The 18,252-nt window shown below is 43.0% G+C and overlaps 1 protein-coding gene across 1 annotated transcript in view; it reads right to left on the bottom strand.

Moving 5' to 3' along the window:
- The window catches only part of LOC125298821 (signal-induced proliferation-associated 1-like protein 1), a 97,052-nt gene extending 82,540 nt beyond the window's left edge, over nt 1–14,512 (bottom strand). Inside the window, 1 exon segment of the mRNA XM_048249690.1 lies at nt 14,172–14,512. The gene's annotated coding sequence lies outside the window, so the exon portion shown is untranslated.
- Nucleotides 14,513–18,252: the final 3,740 nt, after the last annotated feature.

Raw genomic sequence — 18,252 nt, 5'->3', positions numbered from 1 at the left:
ACGAGAGAGAGAGAGAGAGAGAGAGAGAGAGAGGAGAGAAAAAAACTCCCTGTCATTACACTGTCAGGCCTTCATCGCTGCAACTTCACCACTGCGTAGTGCTACTGCTGCTGCTGCTGCTATGGCAACGCTGCCAGAAGGAAGACGATTCCGCGAGCATTCTTTCTCTCCCTCTCTTCCTGTTTTGTCTCACCTGAACCACATCCAGGCAGGTGTGTATGGGTAGACTGATGATGAGAGGCTCCGTTTGGCACTCTGGGATCATCATCATAAAAGACAAAAACCTTGTTGGAGTGAATGAGGGATCACCCCAAACACCACGACACCAATAAACCAAACCACAGCAGTGTAAAAACACATAGATGATCACACAACTTGTCGTGTGCCTCATGCTTTCAAAATGATTTAATGTCACATGACTTTCCACCCCATTCATTCCCATAGCTGGGAAGCTGTGTTTGAGAGAGTAGAGGCAGTGCACATAGCTGGCAAGCTGTGTTTGAGAGAGTAGAGGCAGTGCACATAGCTGGGAAGCTGTGTTTGAGAGAGTAGAGGCAGTGCACATAGCTGGGAAGCTGTGTTTGAGAGAGTAGAGGCAGTGCACATAGCTGGGAAGCTGTGTTTGAGAGAGTAGAGGCAGTGCACATAGCTGGCAAGCTGTGTTTGAGAGAGTAGAGGCAGTGCACATAGCTGGGAAGCTGTGTTTGAGAGAGTAGAGGCGGCAGTGCACAACTGAATTTTTGGTTGGCAACGTTACATGGCATCCCCCATAAGCACTACTCTGAGCATGCTGTGGGTACAGTTGTAGCCAAATTAATGATGTGAGAGAGCAGTGACTTGACAGTACACCCACTGACAACACTTCATATTTTTTAATATTCTGTCACTAGTCATGGGACCACCACTTCGCCAGTACTAGGGCCAGCCCAATGCCAGTGGAAAACCCAAAATGAGGTACTTCAGTGACAATTACTTAGGCATGCACCAACAGCCAATCGGCTCATAGGGGTTCTACTGCCCCTCCCTGATGCCCTGATGCCCTGACGCTTTCTTCCAAATCACTGACCCAAAACCCTTCTGGCTGGGATGGGCTGGCCAAGCTTCTGGTTTGGCACTGTTGTCCATTGATGAGAAGCGGAGCTGTCTTTGACCTCTAAGGGTTTGCAAGAATCAGAAAGAAAGAAAGAAAGAAAGAAAGAAAGAAAGAAAGAAAAAGAAAAGAAAGAAAGAGAGAGAAGGGGAGAGAAAATGAGAGAGTGAAAGAGAGAGAGAGAGAGAGAAGAGAGAGTGCAGACTCTCAAAATCGTGAGACATCCCTGATAAGAATGCCGAAGCATCAGGTAGATTCCCTACCAGCAGGAGGCTGAAAAACAATCAGCAGCACAAGACTGAAAAAAATAACAGCTGCAATGTCTAAACTGGTACAGGCCTGTGTTTCTCTTACCAAACAGCAGTCATTAGCATTAGCATTAGAGTGTTTGACTGAGATGACCAGGAGTCTGGATCTGATGATAATGACTTTTCAGGACGACAGAGAACAGGATATATGGGCCTGGAATAGCCGTGCACAATTTAGCTCAAGTTTATGCCATTTGCTAGTAGAGAGAGCACATACCAGATAGAGGACAGACACACCACTTCCATGTAAACAAAGGGCATGTACACAGACAGTTGCTCAATCTCTCTCGCTCTGTCACACACTAACACACACATTACTTTCAGTCCTATCTGTCCAAACAATCATTAACCAGCTCCGCCTAATGTCAATGTTGACACGGTGTGTGTGTGTGTGTGTGTGTGTGTGTACACTGAGACACACATATGTTTGTAAGTTTGTGTCTGAGGGAGGGTGTGTGTACTGGAGAGTGTGTGTGTGTGTGTGTGTGTGTGTGTGTGGGGTATTGTGGGTACTGGGGCATACAGATTTGCTTTGTTCCAGAGTTTGCAGGGGGCTTTGCCTGGATAGAAAGGGATGACCTCACCACCATTGTGTCACCATAGCTCGCTCTCTGTCCACATTGTGTTGCCAAAAACATACTGTTCACGCATAGAGTTAATTGGGACAAGTTAAATTACTACTACGGTCCCACCATCTATGGAAACGTCTGGAAGGTCTGGCCACAGAGATGTGTTTACTTCCATCCAAAAGCAGCCGGCTTGCCTCACAAGCTACTATGATTCTCCTTATGAAATCTGCCATAGAAAATGGAAAATAATAAAGCCACTTCAAAGACAGTTTATACTGAACCAAGAAACACCTACCCACTTTAGCATGGGTATATTCTGGTGGCACCACCTGTGAGAGCCGGCAATGCCACTCACTGACCTGCACTCCACCAGTGGCATCTGAGAAACCTTGACTGAACATGCCAACTGTGTTATCAAGGTTGGGAGCGCACATCTTAAGGAGTCCTCCCAACTTTCGTTTTCTAACAAACAGAAACACCAGCTGAAACAAGTGCATTTAAAAACATCAGCAGAAGTGCAAAAAGAGTGCGAAGAACCACAAAATGGCTGAATGAAAAGCCTGCTGCGAGATTTCACGGTGACACTATCCCTGGTGACTGGAGCGGTGAGAGAATTCTAGAGTTGTCCAAAATATACCCAACTGCTGCCATCAGCAACAAACCCGCAAACCGTAGCAGTAAACACAGAAGCTGTGTCCATGCTGCATAGCTGGTGATCCGGAAGAGAGCTCTCTCTCTCTCTCCCCCTCTCTTTCTCTCTCTCCCTCTTTCTTTCTCTCTCTCTGCTAACATTCCCTTCCCAACCAGGCATGAGGTTAATGAGACTGGCATAAATCTTGCCATAATATCTCAGCCTAAAAGTTCACACCTCTGGATGAGTGCCACCTTTAACTTCAGCCACCTCCGGGTTCAAGCTACGCACACGATCTTTGAGAGTGCTGTAGTTTAGGAAATGGAGGAGGCGAAGATGTTGCTTCTTCATGACCTGTCTTTTAAACAAGTTTGCGCTACTCCTTAAATATGTGCGTACAAAATGAATAAATAAATAAATGCAAACTAGAAAATAAGCAACTACCTGACAAATAAATAAATGATGCACTTAGGACGCAGGAAAGTTTGAATTTCCAGAAAGGTCTTTCCAATGTACCTTCATCTTAATCGAAACCTTGAAAGAGATAGGACTTGAATCCGCACAGATCCTGAATGCCCCTACATGGTGATAATGACAGAGGGAGAAGGTAAATAAAACCTCACTAGTCAAACAAAGCCACCAGGGATGAAACTCCAAACTGAACTCCAGTGTTCTCTCTGGTTTTCCCAACTGGAATCTCTCTGACGATAGTTCACTCGACCCAAACCGTTCCTCCTGCTACCCTGAAAAACCCTCAAAAAAGAAATAGCTTCAGGTGGTACAGGAGCCATGGGCAGGGTTGAGAGGGGAAGGGGCAAGTGTGTTGGGGAGTGTGTGGGGGTTCTAAGATGAGGTGAGAATGTTATCACAGGCCTACGTGGTCTAGCGGCTAAAGTGACTCACAAGAAGGCTGGTGACAGCGGCAGCAATGCTTGCTCAGGGATGACTCAGGGCATTGCAAAACGCCACCAGTGCTATCAGCTGATGCATATGAAAGAAATAATAATTGTGCAATGTGTTGGAGACGCGCCTGGGAGGTGGGTAGGGTTGCCACGAGCCCGCATAAGTGTGCCTCGTTCCCTGGCTCGGCTCTGGACGCCATCAAGCAAGCTGTGGAGTCCTCAGGGAGAAGATGGCGGACTAAAAAATAAATCAATCTAGGACACGCAATCAATGTGAAATTAGAATGGAGGAGCCTGCAATGTTGTCTGGGAGGCTTGTAAAACGTGCAACACTGATCGGGCACTGACACGAATGATGTTTGATATTGCGTCGTTGGAACCGCATTTCTCAGACAAGTGTCTAATTCCTGGTGATGAGGTAAATACTGGGTGACAGCAGAGGGACTCTGCACATGAATCACGAGGCGTGGCAGGTTAGTAGGCTACGAAAGAGACAGGAGAGGGAACTTCACTTCAGACAGACACTCTGTCATGTTACACGTAACATTATCCAGTCCAAGTCCAAACCGAGGTGACTCACTGTGATCCGTCATCATCACAACAATCCAGAATGCAGTGCACAAAAAACAAATGCAAGCACATGGGCTAAGTTTAATATTATTAAATTTACTTTCAGTATTTATATTAACTTGTATTTAAATAGCAGGACATTTTTTGCCACACAGTGCAAGTCAAGTCAACTTTATTTACATAGCACATTTCATACACAGAGGTCATTCAATGTGCTTTACAGTGCAGTGCAGGCTAACCCTAGTAATTGAGTCATTGCCTAAACAAACAAGATAAACGTTACTTACTTAAAGGAGCGATTTGTAGGATTGTTACTGAACGTTCTGTAAGCCAAAATCAAAACACTGGTGAACGTTCTCAAGACTACCAGACGCGAGCCTCTTCTGGGTTGCCAGATGTAATATTATCTAACGTTAGTTGACCTGCAGCTTAACGTTTTTCCAACCATGACCCAGCTACACATTACGGAAACAGTGAAAACAAAAAATACCTCTCTAACCAACGTAACATATTTAGCTGAAGTTAGCAATGCAGATGAAGTTTAGCCTAGGCTACCTGTTGTGGAGAAATATGGCCAGCTCTGCGTCAGACTTGATATTCTTCGCTTGACGAAGACGTCGCCATCTCAGGAAGCTCCTCCGATGTCCACTTAATTTGTTTCTTGTTTTAATTTTGGATATTTGCCTGCCTCTCGTAGGCGTTCATGACTACAACTGACAGCAAGTTGACAGTTGGCCTTTGCTAATTTGGCAACACAAATAGGAGGACACGCCAGACCATTATTAATACGCTATTCTAGAATTAATCGTTCAAAACATAAACGAAAATTCCAAGACATTTTACGGGTTATAGTAATGTTGTCAAATAAACCATTACTTTTATTCATCATGTTTCCTTACTCTCTGACAACATATGGTGATCATTTTTGGAATGGTTACAGTTTATTTTCCATTATTTCCTACATACTGGTCTTTTAAAATGTCACTTTGTCACTACTCCGACACTTCTTTTCAAAGAAGAACAGTTAGGCCTAATGCATACTTTTATGTTGGTCCACCCATTCCTTGGAAGTCAAACCCATGTTAACCTTTTGCTCCACTACATGAACAAGTACAACACTAGTACAACACTACGACCTTACCCCAAGACCCACACTAGAACACCCATAAGAACACACATGGGCACTCGGTCTGGCCAGCTGATCAGTGGAACAGGAAGTAAGTAAGTAAGTATAGTAGTATATATACTTTTTTGATCCTGTGAGGGAAATTTGGTCTCTGCATTTATCCCAATCCGTGAATTAGTGAAACACACTCAGCACATAGTGAACACACAGTGAGGTGAAGCACACACTAATCCCGACGCATTGAGCTGCCTGCTACAGCGGCGCTCGGGGAGCAGTGAGGGGTTAGGTGCCTTGGTTAAGGAAACTTCAGCCGTTCCTACTAGTTGGGGTTCAAACCCTCCGGTTACAAGTCCGAAGCGACCTACACCCAAACGCTTACTGCAATGAGCACTGTTCTAATGCCTACACTTACGATACGAGAGCTCTGTTGCCTCCCTGTCGCCTACTCAGGCTTCTTCGCCTCATCACATTTTATTTGTGCCTTATTTCCTGCGGGACAGACTAGGCCTCTCTGTGTGTGCATGGGAGGAGGGCACACCAGCAAGGGAAGTGCTAAAAAATAAAATATCTAAAAATATCTTAAAATAAAAATATATAAAAAATATCTGTACTAATTATGCCATACATCCACATCCTGGCTCAGGGTTGCTGTTTGATTCATACTGAATATTAGTCAAAGCACTCAATTAAGCCTGATGATAAAAAAGGGCCAGTGAGAGCTAGTATAGATCCAATCAGATCCAATCCAATCAAACACCCGGCCTGCAAATTTGCAAATGGTAACCCTGACAAGAGGCCTAGTCAGGATTCTCCAGCAGCTAACTCAGACTAGGGCTTGCAAACATTCCTGAAGCAGACATCCTCACTGACAAAGTCTGAAGCGGAGTGAGACACAACAGGGTCATTCCACGTCAATTCAACCAGGGCCCACGCACTTAGGTCTCAAAAAATTCTGAAAAAATTACCAGGTGTACCTATGTTACCCAGGAGACACACTGTAAAATTACTCTAATGTAAGATCAATACTTTCCAAGATACAGCCAATTTTACAGGGGGAGGGGGTGTCGATTTTGTTCGGCCTCTTTTTATTGTCAAAGTTCACAAGCCCACAGCGCAAGAACTAAACCATGTAGGAGGCTCAAATTTCGCATGCTGGTACATAAATAGGAATAGTATGTAGCAAAATCGTCACGTTTGGTCTGGATAATCCTGCATGATCATAGCTGTCCCTCAAAGTTGATACAAATTGTATTGGCGTTTTTGGCTGGGCTCTGTTTAAGCCTTCAGAAGACATATTTGTACTCAACATAGGCTCTTGATTTATTTTCCTTACTGAGATAAGTAGAAACACTCTCACAAAAAACAATGACCAGAAAATAAATTCCTTCAGGGTCTGAACAGCAGACTTTCCAAGTCTAAAAAATCATTTGGAATGACCCAACAGGGTTGTAATTGCCCAGCGTTGCAACACTGTTTGAGGGGAGGAAGGTGCTCTTTGGGAGTAATTTCAGCCTTTGAGAGAAGCGTGTCTTTCTCCATCATTTTTGCCAGAGCATCTGTTTCTCACAGAAATAACAGACCAGACTAGCAAAAGCACTAGCATCTCAGCTCTGCGGACAACGGTGGAGGCAGATGGCTGAGACAGTTGGTGTGAATTTTAGCTATGCTGCTGACACATCCCACCCTGCTACTTGCCATTCACAAGACAAAAGAGAGAGAAAAAGAGCAGAAAACCAGACAAAAGAGCCATGTGATAAACAACTAGCTAAAACGAAACAAAACCAAAAAAATGTAGGCTGAAGTAGCCTGAATGAAAGGGCTGTGTACTTTCTTCCCCTGGGTACACAACATCCACTTAAACCAAAAGGATCTGGGGACAGATTCGCCACAGGCCATAGTGGCAAGGTAAAATTCTGAGTACAAGTGCTGGATGCCTGCTCAACTGCGAGCATCCTTGATGCCCTAAGGCGTCTCAACACGCCCAAGTGGGATATAAACACAGCCATAGCCTTTGCAATTTGTCTCTCATCAGTGGTAGGCCTATCTGAAGCCACTTTGAGGGGACCCCTGAAGACATGTTGCTAACTTGACGGAGGGGGTATGAGTGAGGGAGAGTTTACTTTCTTTTTTACAGCCCACTATTCCTTCAAGGGTAGTAATCCTCTTTGACTCCTCATTAAGCCATAAAAATCTCACGGAGGGAGTGAGAGAGAGAGAGGGAGAGAGAGAGAGAGAGAGAGAGAGAGAGGGAGAGAGAGAGAGAGAGAGAGAGAGAGAGGGAAAGAGAGAGGGAGAGAAGGAGGGAACGAGAAACCGAAACAATCAGAAACCGGAGCAGGTTGACTTTATCGTGAAAAACAGAAATGACTCACAAATTCTTACCCTCGAGTATTTATACCAGCTACATGTCAGTTTCAAATGATACCACGGACCCACGCACGAAACTCTCAGGACACAGAGGTCCAAGGGGTGATTGAAAGAGCCACATAAATGCCAAGTGGTTGGCAAGATGAAGCATAACTTCTGAATGGCCTCTATGTCCTCTTCTGTGTGGCTATACCCCCTTCCCCAAGCTGCAAAGCGTCTTGCTGACACACAAACAAACGCAAAGACGTTTCTGCAGGAAGGATATAGTAGGGGGGCCTATGTGTCTAATTTGGGGGCTTGTGGGATTCACATGTTAATTTTTGGAAAGTATTATATCTTTGTTCTAGGGGTTCTTAAGAGTAACAAAAAACATGTCTCCATTTTTTTTTAAGGTTTTGAAGGACCCAAATCAAAAGGTCAATTTCAGAAAAGGTCAAATTTGGTGTTTTGTCCATAAACCTCACATTGCTGGTATTATAGCATAGGGTTTGGTGCCAAAAAGCAAAGATATTCTACAAGATAGTGTGCAAAAGTGGACCACATAAACAATACAACATTATAAAACATTTTTTCCGAACACAAAGTGCAGAGATCTCTGTTAAATCAAGTTTAATAGACTTTTACATAGTACCAGCTGAAGTCTGTAAGGCCTTCCGAAGCCTATGTAATTGTGAAGAAAATAAAGGGTAAAGGATTAGCTAGACAAACAGACAGGTGTGTGTGTGTGTGTGTAAGAGAGAGTAAGAGAAAGAGAGACACTACCAGCATGGACGGATTATGAACTTTCAGGCCCCTGGGCCCAGATGTATTAAGGGCCCCCCATTAATTGTTGCGGGGGACATTTTTTCAATTTATTTGATGTGCTTTCCTGTATTCTGGTAGCCTGACGAGCCCTTCCAGTCACCGTTCGCAGTCCTCAGTCCGAGGGGCGGGATAATCAGTTGTCTTTAAAATTCCCTCTGCACGCAATAGGACAGCGGCAGCGCTATGAGTCCCATGCGTTTCCAACCAGCGGAGCTATTTGGCTAGTTCAAACGTTTGCCAACTTAATAAAAGCTTAACTCGTGTCACACTGTTCGCCAGCAGCAACATCCATCTTATTTGTTTTCAAGTAGCAGGGAATTCAAGCCAAACCGTTGCAACTCTGCCATTAATCCTTATGTTAATCCCACCTAACGACTCAATCAGGCCAATGAAATCGTGTATAAAGTTTCGATTTCTGGACCTCACAAGCCAACGGAGAGTTGCTAGACTAGCCCTGGCAGCAAATGTAATTTACTGCCGCTAGGGGCGCGTCTAGATTTCTAGGCTAGTATTCTGGTGCATTTTGGGGATGGCCAATACTTTATTTCAATCAGATTCATAGCCCATGTGTTGATATGATGTGTTGATATTGAGGCAATGATTCCATGCAATGGCTTGGGCCCTCTGACTCCTTGGGCCTCTGGGTTTGGGCCCGGTAGGCCCGTGTAGTAATCCATCCCTGACTACCAGTGACAGTTGGCTGTTGATAGCTGGCAGTGATAGAATTTAGAATATCGAATAACTTGAAGCACATAGTGCTCTGTTCTTCATGGTTGGTGATATTAGTGACCTTCTAGCCTTCTACATTTGAGCAAGCACATTTTCATAGTTCATGGTGGCACAGTCTAGTTTCTGAGGTGTGTCTTTCTGTTAGTCAGGTGATGGCACACATTCTAAAAGAAACAGATTTTGGGCTATGTATCCAGTGGCAGATATGTGTGGACTGGTGAATGACCCATCACTAGAGACATATGCCAAATGTCTTGTTTTTGTCCATGAGAGAGTATGGAGATGGGTATCACAGATCAGCCAACGATTTCATTGTTACAGTGCAGTTATTTTACAACAGAACAAAGCAGTTTGGCACAGGAACTGCTACAAATCCACCTGTAACAGTGGGCATCTGCAGCATGCTAAGATTCACTACTAGAAATCATGTGAAGCAGGCAGGACTCAGTGTCTTCAGAAAAGACGCGGTAGACCATCTTCTGAACCTGCAGCAACACCTGCAACTGCATCAAGTCCATCTAGAGGGACACTTGTTCAGCAGCAGCTGCTGCCAGCATAGATAAGTGCTTCTTCTGTCAGAAGCAGACAAAAGAGTGTCTTCATGAGGTGTCCTCTTTCAATGCAGGCAACCAACCAAGAACTATAAGTACTATTTTGAAGTCAATGACTTTTAACAGGTAGCCAGTGTAAAGATGCTAGGATGGGGGAAATATGTTCATATTTTTTGTGTGTGTGAGCAGCTGCATTTTGTAAGCTATAAGCTCTTTAGACAGGTATTATTACAGCCAGCATAATAGCATTGCAATAGCATTGCAATAGTCTATCCTTGAGATGACAAAACATTAATTTCTCGGCATCTGGTAAGGATAAGGACTTCCTTATCTTTGAAATGTTCCTTAAATGGTAAAATTAAGTTTTGGTGATCTGTTTTATGTGATTACTTAGTGCTAGGTCCTGGTCAATTATAACTCCTAGGTTTTTAACACTTGTGGATGAGGTCAGTGGAAGATGATGTGGATAGGATATCCCTCATCTTTTTAGAACCTAAAACTGACTCCGTTTTATCTGAGTTCAAAAGCAGGAAATTATTCGTCATCCATGTCTTTATATCTCTTATAAGTTTGGCTAACAGTGTTAATTCATCAGGTTTTATGGAGAGGTATAGTTATGTATCATCTGCTAAACAACAGGGGGCTCAGTACTGAGCCTTGAGGCACTCCACATTTTACCATAATCTGGGTAGATGGTTTATTATGGACCTGTACAAATTGGTGACGCTTAGGAAGGTATGATCTAAACCAGTGTTTTTCGACCTTTTTTGTGCCACGGCACACTTTTGGCACACTAACACACTAATCCTGTGTTAAGAAAAAATAAACATACCATAGCCTAAAATTTCAAATAATACACAGATATGGCCTTATTATGGCTTCTATGCAAGACCTGCTCAATATAACAAGCACCCTCTGTTTCAGTTGTAGGTGACTATATCTAATTTAATTGTTGTTTTGAGCTGGATATGTGATGATTCTGTGAATACTGGATATGGGGCCCCCGTTGTACAATGCCTGCATACCACAAATAGTGCAATCATACAATCAATGAGAGTATGTGGTTATAAATTCTTTGATGCAACAGTTGCTTTTCTGGACCTGTGAGTGACATTTGGGTAATTTTCTGCGGCACACCTGATGATCTCTCACGGCACACTAGTGTGCCCCGGCACAGTGGTTGAAAAACACTGATCTAAACCAAGCGAGTGCTTGATGCCTATCAAATTTTCAAGCCTAAGTAGTATGTCATTGTCTATGATGTCAAAGGCAGTGCTGAGGTCCAGGAAGACCAGTATCGATACAAGGCTAGGTTTTTTGAGGGAGGGCTTAATAACAGATGTCTTAAACGACTGCGGTACATGCCCTGATAGCATTGAATTATTTATAATCTAGAGCAAAACATTATCTAGGAAGGGGAGAGCAGTCTTAAGAAGGTGAGTAGGAATAAGGTTTAGTAGACTAGTTGTAGATTTTGATGAGGAAATTGTGGAGGTGAGATCTAATATGTTGTGTATATGTAAATGAATTAAATGTTGTTTGAGGTCTCATCTTCTTCTGTGATTCTGCTATCTTTCAGCAATGGAGTATGTGTATTAGGTGAAACTGATTGGTTATTGATCTTATCTCTAATTGTTTGACATACAATCATAATACTGACATACAATCATACTGTTAAAAATAAGAAAATAACTTTTGTGAACTTTATTCAACATGACCAGTGATTTAGGCGAAATGTATGGTGTTAATTATAGTGAAATATACAAATTCACAAAAATAGGGTTAAAACAGGTAAAAAAAAAATGGAGACATCATTTTTCTCCATGTTCAATGACCTCTAAAGACAGTCCAAACACTCTCCAAAAATTAACATTTCAATCCCACAGAAACCACATAGGCCCCCTGACTAATAATGGGATAATGAATGGAGGAGACTCAATTGGGCTGTTCTTTTCTCAAGGGGGTTGAGTGGCAGGGAAAGTCTATGGCCTGGAAATACCTCCTTATCTTTAACAAACTTTACAGAATTAATTGTAAATGGAACTAAATGTGATGCAATGAAACCTATGATGCTAAGATTTGGCTCAGCCTTGACAGAAAGAAACACGTCATTTATACTCATTTGAGTCAGTGAGGCTGCTATGTTCAGCGTGCATTAGTGAACATTTCTTAAATTCAATATGCCATTGATTGCTCAAATGTCAATGCAATGAATATGGCAATAAAACATGTACCTTAGCCACACACACACACACACACACACCTCAGATTTGAAGCAAACCTGACAGTTTTGCTTCTTTTTTACCCCAAAGCTTCCACTTAATCCTGGAACACCTATAGAATTTACAGCTACTCAACATCTGAAAAGCCCTAGATAATCCTTCCACTGCCAATCACACGCCCAGGCACACCCCCCCTCCCCTTCCCTCTCCAATTTCCTTCGCTACATGGTGTTGCACAATATGTGCGCCTCCACCTACACAATTGCTCTGAATAGGCTAGTTAATACTGCAAAATGCGACACAGCCTCCAGATAAGTGCATCCTTGGCCTTCTTAGATGTTCCCTTTTGCAAATGCGTTTTCATGTCACGGCAAAGACAAACCAGAGAAGAGCCTGCTTGATATAGTTAGTTTGAATTAAAAACAACCCAGAGATGCAGGAGTTGGCATCTGAAAAATGTCTCCAGTCAGTCAGCTTGGCTGGTGATAATGTAGTTACTCTTTTCATGATAACTGCCTGTCGATTTGAAGGTGTTACCTATGGCAAAGTCTCGCAAACATAATATATCAAACCAGAGATACACACAGGTTGGACAATGTCTACATATCACATCAGCATATTTTGATGAGTTCTAAAGCATAGGTCAAGACTGATAAGTCAGATATCTCTGTAAAACATGGATACAGCATTCAGTATTTCACCCAAACTCTGAAAAGGAACACACACACACACACACACACACACACACAACGCACTCCTATGCATTCCTGGCTAAGATGGTATGCAAAGTAAACACTCGAGAGGGGCTACCACTTCATTCCACTGCCCCCAACCACCCCCTTCCCAACTCTAGCGCCACAGACTGACCACTACAGAGGGAACACCACCCACGCTCCCTACTGAGCAGAAGAACACAGATGCAAATGACCCCCACTAATCAGGAGATCTCATTCAAACCGGCGGCTTTGACGACCGCAATCACTCAAACCCTGACACTAGACAGCAAGTGCAATATGTTTGGCAGAGATGACGGCGTCAGCTTCTTCAGTTTCAAATTTCAGATAGTTTCAAGATTTGGTGGACTTTTCCAGTACTCTGATATTGACAGCTCTTAGCTCCCAAAAGATCTGGAGGTGGATGGCTATCATAAACATTTAATCCCCCTAGGCATCCGTATCTACCACACCAGCGAGTTAATCTGATTGTCAGTTTCCTGTTGCCATGACGGACGAGCATTGTTTCCCCAGCCCCTTTAAAGACAACAATGCGCTATTCAGCCGTTAATATGTGAACAGCCGGAGTAAAATGATATCGATAATGGCTGGGAGAGAGTTATATTGACATGACAGTCCTGCCAGAAAGATTTTATGCGTCATCTTTTCACGGCATCTTTAGAGACCTGCAATTGTGAACTTGCAGTCTACTTTGAAGATGGTTAGTAAATAGCAAAGTAAAGGAAGATCAGATCACCGTTATTTTTTACCCCGTTAGCCAAAAACTTGCGCAGACAAGACAGATTTAACGTCACTCAGAAGCAGATGCTCAAATCACGTTTAACCTTAACATGCAACGGCAGACTGCATCCTTCATGCCACTGTAAAGGTGAAAATAACAACTAACGTAAGTTGCTTGCTTGAGACTTCATCATGGAAGACCTGCAATCTTTAACCGTGCTTTATCTAAGCAATATCGCGGCAGCAGGTTATTGATGGTGTTACAACACAGCATATCTAACGGTAAAATGTAAAAATGGACAGACCTCTTCACTTTACCTTGCAGAATATTAACATCTTCAAGTCCATCACTTGATAACGTATCACTTGATAACGTATCACTTGAAGTTTGCCGTTACTCAACAAAAAGTAAATAACGTTACCGCTAACGATAGATATATCAACGAAGTTCCCGTGAGCATCAGAAACCTAGCACGGACCAGGCACAGTCTAGCTACCCAACGTAACAATATGTGACAGACTTTGCGCCGTTAACTTTCTCTTAACTCACGTTCACATTTTTACGTTATCTTTTTAAGCGTGCAGACATATAATCATTGTGATGTGCTGATAGCTAGATATTCAGCAGTTATATACGATTTCTCAGTGAACGTTACATCCAACCAGCAACTGAATTTCCCCAAACTAGCCAAGCCAAACGTCACAGGACGTAAATTTAGCATACTGTTTCTTCATTTGTGTGCAAAGCAATATAAGAAAAAAAAAAGAACAACAAAGGAACAAGCAAATGTTTGTTTTGTAACAGAAATGTAAATGCGTACCATTAGGACGCTAACGTTAACACTCACCTTGACATGAGATACCTTTCCTTTCTTCCCTGGCGTTTAAAATCAGTGTTAAAACTCCAGCAACACCTCTGCCATGGACGTAGGTTGTCTGACAGGCGCGTTACATGAAATTAGTGCATTTGGCGCGGAGTCTCCTTCAACTTGTTTTTGTAACCATGAAATTTCCAATTGTTAGGTCTCACTCCATTCACTCGTCTGTCTAGCCCGGTGTCTCCCAAGCAATTGGCCAACTTCGGAGTTCATACAAAAGTTGCTACTCCGACTCGCTACGCAGCTGCTGGAGAGATGAGGTCACTACAATCAACTCTTCCCATTCGAATCTCGCGATACACAAACAGTGAATGGAATAGACACGAGAAGGAAAAGCTGGGGTAACCTACAAGTGACAGCTATGAGCTGTTTGAAATATAATTTCCCCGCATAAGGGGAAGCCTACAGTCTGAAGGAAACCTTCTTCGGCTAAGTTACAATAGAGTCATTTAAACGTCATGCAACTGGTAGACAAATTGGCAAGAAGAAAAACTTTGGATCCATTTCTCATTTCAACCATATTACATTGTTCCCCCTCTGAGGTAGCCCTCCCTCCCAAGGCATGTTCTAATAAGCAGAAACATCTAGAGTAGGCTAGGCTAGCCTATAATTTACAAGCGGGGTGGCATAGATTTTGAATGACTGAGACAGCTGGTTTAGGATTACGCAGATTTGACTATTTATGAAATGTAATCTTACAGAAACACATGAAAATAAATTTGCAAAGTTTATGGATGCAACAGAAGACGCAGCTCAACCACCCGCAGGCTACTGCGTAGGAACATGTCACAACAGCAGCAACACGATTATAGGCAGAGAGAATTATTGTAGGCTAGCCTACATAGAATAGGCAGCTACATGAAGAATAGGAACGTGACAAGCGGCCAAACATTTGGATAAACCTTAATGCATTCCTTATGTCCGCCGCAGATTGTTTTGTGTCATGTCTTGTCCGTATTAGGTAATTTAGGCTTATTGGCTGTAGCTCTCTGCTGTATGAGTGTTAAACTAGTTTTTGCAGGCTGTGCTGAAAACAGCTTTTCGTTTGAAATCAGCCATAACATGTATTGCATAAACTAGTTTGACACAACGAAGTTAACAGCTTATGCTCCTGGTGCGAATTTCACGCACCCTCTAGAGGATGATCAGATCAGTGCAAGAGTGACCTCGTGGTGTGGAATTCCTCACTGGTGTTGCTCCTGTAGGCAATGGAATGAGAAGAATGGTCCCTTTGATTCGTCTTAATTCAAGCAGATCGCTTACTTTAATAGAAAATGACAGATAAAAAGGCGACAACTTCATTTCACATACACAAGCCCATTGTTCCCATCAGAGACAAAGGACAGTATAGTTCCCAAAAGAACAACTGATGCATGTGTCTGGCAAAATGATGACAATAATGATATTTCACATGGGTGCGATTACAAATTACAGGAACATAATATTTCATCATCATTTATGAGAAATTATGACATAATTTGAGCCAAATTAAATTAGCCCTTTACAATTTGAAGTTTATATTTAATAGGCTACAGATTCCGTGTCTCAAACAAATGATTGAAGCATTTACCTCTCAAGTTTTAGGCTAAATTAACGAAATCCTGGGGGGGATCATCTGTGACTGGTATTGTATTTGTATCTGTTCAGTCTTTTTAAATTTAGGAACACCTCAGAACAATTTAGGGACAGCTCAGAATTCCACACAGATAATTGCAGATTGTAGCCTATGCATCCTCCTGCTTCTGAGCAGAGGCTTTCCTGCTCATTACAGTTTTCCGCATTTGCATTCTTATTAATGGGCAAACAAGAGTCCCAGCCCTGTGGACAATTTTAGTAACTGGTACAGTGCACTCAAGGGAGTCGATTAAGTAACAAGTTGACAAACAATGTAAACAAAACAAAACAACAAAGACTGTTTGCTATTATGCATTATTCTTGTGATGGTAGAGAATCTGACAGGCAGCTTTTCTTTCTGTGAGGAAAAATACAAAGGTGGAGGGAACACCATGCCAAATATGAAAAAGGCATTTGCTTCCCTATAGCCTCCTTGTTCTCTTACAAGCAGGGAGGTTGTCAAAAAGTGACAGCCAAGTGGCCACGATGGAGCTCATTTTTTACACATGACTTCCTGCTCATAAACTAGAGCGTTTTGAGTCAATAACAGGCTATTCATTGCTATTTTAGAAGGCTACTTCACAATGAGTGGCATTCTGACAACACAATGTGTCAGTTCTTCCTGTGAGTCACTGTTCCAGCACATAGCCTATGAAGAGATTAGCCAGTAGATTCTTCTGCAGCATGCCCACTCTGGTTCCTAAATGTAGGCACAGGGACAAACTCAAGCATTAATACCACCTGCATGCAGTCCTCAAGGCTCATAACCTTTCAAATAATGAAGGGCTTTACAACAGAGAGCAAAGGAAAAGAGAAACACACACACACACACACATACACATACATATAAATCCCACACTGAGGCTTGCTCTGATGGAGTGTGGTTGCTGATGCGGCCTGCTGTGTCAAGGTATAATCTGTGGAGAGTCTTGTTTCTCTGATGCCATCAAGAGAGAGAGGAAGAAAGAGAGAAATGGAGAGGGGGGGATTAAAGTTCTGCCATAAACACCATAACCCAATTCAATTTAATGATATTCTAAAAAGATCAGGTCAACTATTAAATCTGCCTTTTTAAAATTATTTTTTGTTCATTAACATCCATTTTTAGCAAAACAAGTATTTTAAATGCAGCCAATAATCATCACTGTCGCTTAGAGGCTGATGAAACTGCAGGGAAGGTTTTGTCCACCTTTACATGCACAGTGGACTCTATAGGTCCAATTCCAGCGGTCTCCTCCAGGAGAGGAGAGAATTTAATGTGGTGCTCTGAGCCTCTTTTCTTCTTCCAGTCTTGTTAACATTCCAGAGCGCGCACACCTCCGCCACGCACAATGCGGCCATGACTCATGTTGGTGTGAAAGCAGAGTGAAGAGAAGGAGAGAGAGAGAGAGAGGTGGGAGGATGACATCACGCCACTCAGCGAAAGTGCCTTGAAGCTGGACCCCCTCACCCACCGCCCCCGCCACATGCACACACACAGACCCTTCTCTTGCCCATAAAAACAAATAAATACACAATAAATACACAACTCTACAAATTACATAAAAATAAAGTATCTCCTATACTGTGGTTGTCCTATTTCCCTTGTTTGGCTTATCTAAAATGCCCTGTGAAAAGAAGAAAAAAGTCAACAGTATGAAGCCAACCGGTAACGTGTGAGCCAATGGTGTGGCTGGATCTGGTTACGGTGGGATAGGATTGTCGGGGAAGGTGGCTTAGAGAAGGGGAGCCTTCCAGCCTTAGCTTGTGTTCTGGAGAGACAGCTCCCCCCTCTCTCTCTTTATCTCTCTCTCTCTCTCTGCCGCGCGCTGTGTATCCAAAAAGTTCAGCTTGGGCCGTGATCCAAGCCCTGGGATGCCATGATAGCAACAAGGGACAACAAGCGGCTGAATCATCTCAACACCACCTCTGCATACACACACACACTCATGCACACACATTCACACACGGAGACATAGACAGAAACACACTATGAGCACCAAGGCACACACACACACACACACACAGTCTCCAGCACATAGAGAACACACACACACCCCAGCACACAGAGAACACACACACACACTCACGCACACAGACACACACATACAAACACACACAGTCTTCACCTGAGATAGAACACAGCACATTTCCCGGAAACTTTATGAGAACCGGCAAGCTACGAGGATTTAATAAGTTTCTCAAATCTGCACTGCACTGCAGTACCCTTCTAATTTCTCCAGATATGCTGACATCTCCCCTTAACATTAGTGATTTAACATTTCATTAAAGGCAGGAAGCTATCTCAACACGTCGTCATGGCTTCCATTAGAGAAGTATCCCCCATTTCATTCTCATTCCTTCCTTTCCCCAGGCGCTCTGGCTCTTTCTCCACTGCCAGCTCAAAGGTGAGTGGGGACAGCAAGACAGGTGAGAGGTGCTGTTTTTGGCCCTGCTG

Source organism: Alosa alosa, chromosome 8, assembly GCF_017589495.1.
Source record: "Alosa alosa isolate M-15738 ecotype Scorff River chromosome 8, AALO_Geno_1.1, whole genome shotgun sequence".
Classification (NCBI taxonomy): Eukaryota; Metazoa; Chordata; class Actinopteri; order Clupeiformes; family Clupeidae; genus Alosa; species Alosa alosa.
Note: the sequence above shows the minus strand (reverse complement) of the source record. Positions and strands in the feature narration are given on the sequence as shown.